The sequence below is a fragment of the Zingiber officinale genome, chromosome 10A (assembly GCF_018446385.1).
Source record: "Zingiber officinale cultivar Zhangliang chromosome 10A, Zo_v1.1, whole genome shotgun sequence".
Classification (NCBI taxonomy): Eukaryota; Viridiplantae; Streptophyta; class Magnoliopsida; order Zingiberales; family Zingiberaceae; genus Zingiber; species Zingiber officinale.
Window position 1 is genome coordinate 69766147 of NC_056004.1, and position 2043 is coordinate 69768189.

The window sequence follows — 2043 nt, forward strand, 5'->3', positions numbered from 1 at the left end:
TCTTCTTTGTGTTTGAGTTGCTGCTTGCCACTATTCATATCTTTGAGCCCTATTTCTTTGCACATGAAGTAGATTCTTCTTGTTCTAGGATATGGAAGTAATTGTAATGTGTATTTGATGTAAACTCTATGGATATAACTATTTCCTATTTCTATGACATGTTTATGCATTATTCTTGTTTGATTGAATATTTGTGTGAACTTTATGTAGTTATATGTGTTGTTTGATTGAACAGATGTATAGATCAGTCACCACGTAGAGGGAATACTCGAGATTGTATGACCAGGGTCATTTAATGACAGAGGATATCTTTTTAACTAAACATTTCGAGCATTCCCTTGAAATGGAGCCAAATCACTACAAGGAAGGCCCTAATTATCACTTAATGGGTTTTCCCCAATTTTGTGTTAGGAAGTGACTTGTATAATTTATATTGTATGACAGGGGACCCTTGGTGATAGACAGTATCCCTTTAACCTGAATTTTTATGTTACCTTGTCTACTTAATAGCACTGAGTGCCAAAGGGGTAAACACTCTGGTGTGACCATTGCAGGGTAACTCTGGTACTTATTTAGACTTCCTATGAAGCATGAACATAGAGGATAGGAGATTAGTTATTTATATTACATCAATGAGCATTATAATGAAGTCAAAATCCTAGAACAAACTTCTCAAGTTAGACCTCCTTACACAATTTTTCTCACTCTCCTGCTCTCTCTTTCACTCCTTTTATTTCACAACTTCAATCATCTATATAATTCGCTTAGCAAAGTCTCTAGTGGTTGCTTATCAGTTCCTATAGATCGATATTTTTTATTACTTGATGACTTTTCCGTGCACTTATAGAATTTGACAATATAAATTTTTGGTGTCGTTTCTGGGACTATTGTAAAGCAACATTAGTTGATTAACATTTGGATTAATCTAGACACTTTTTTATTTTTACTAATATTTTTTGCACTTTTATTTTATGTTTTTTTGTATTTTAATTTCTGTATTTAAATTCTATATTTTGTTCTTGAAAAAAAAAATTGATTTCATTTGTGCTCTTTTATGTGAAGATTGATTACTGCAGGGAATTGACTACCAATTGATCTTGGGATTGATAGGATATTTAGAAGAAGAAGAAGAAACCTGTAAAGACAAGTCGAGGAAGAGCAAGCTTAGAGAACCATGACAAACAGACCCTTGAAAGATTATGCCGCACCATATGTGAGAGGTCTCAGGTCTAGCATCACCAGACCATCTATTGAGGTCAATAATTTTGAAATAGTCGACATTCATTTCTTTGGTTCAGCAGCACTAATTTGGGGGTGGACCTATAGAAGACCCAAACCAACACTTAGAGATATTCTATGAAATATGCAGTACCACGAAGATGAATGGAATCCCTTCTGAAGCTATCAGATCACTCTTATTTAGATTCTCTGTACTAGATAGAGCAAAGGCCTGGCTGAATTCTTTATCCACGAATAGCATTTCCTCATGGGAGCAATGCGAACAAGTCTTCTTTAATAAATTCTTTCCTTCAAACAAAATGGCTCACATGAGGAATCTCATAGCAAGTTCTAGATAGAACAATGTTGAATCTCTATATGTAGCTTGGGGATTGATTCAAAGGGATGCTCAGGTTATGCCCACATCATGGATTAAAGAAATTGCTAACCATTCACACTTTCTACAATGGAATTAATTAAAAAATCAAAGTTTCCTTAGACTCCGTAGCTGGTGGAGCATTAATGAATAAGGAATTGGATGAAGTGAAAGAGATAATAGAAAGTATGGCAATGAATCACCACTGATAGGTATCAGAATGAAGTGGCAACCCCATTAAAACCCTTGGAAAGTATGATGTTGATGCCTTGAGCTTAATTTCTGCAAAGATGGACACTTTGACCAAGAAGTTTGAGTTAATGAACACAAGTCCGATAAACACTATTATTACATCTTGTGAAGTGTGTGGAGGAATGGAACATTCAAAAGAAGTTTGCCCACTTGGAGCCATTACTGCACAGTTGGCTCAGATAGAAGAAGTAGATGCT

At 35.1% G+C, this 2043-nt stretch overlaps 1 pseudogene; it reads right to left on the minus strand.

The window, feature by feature from the left end:
• Window positions 1-1553: 1553 nt before the first annotated feature.
• On the minus strand, window positions 1554-1652 carry LOC122028349 (annotated as a pseudogene).
• Window positions 1653-2043: the final 391 nt, after the last annotated feature.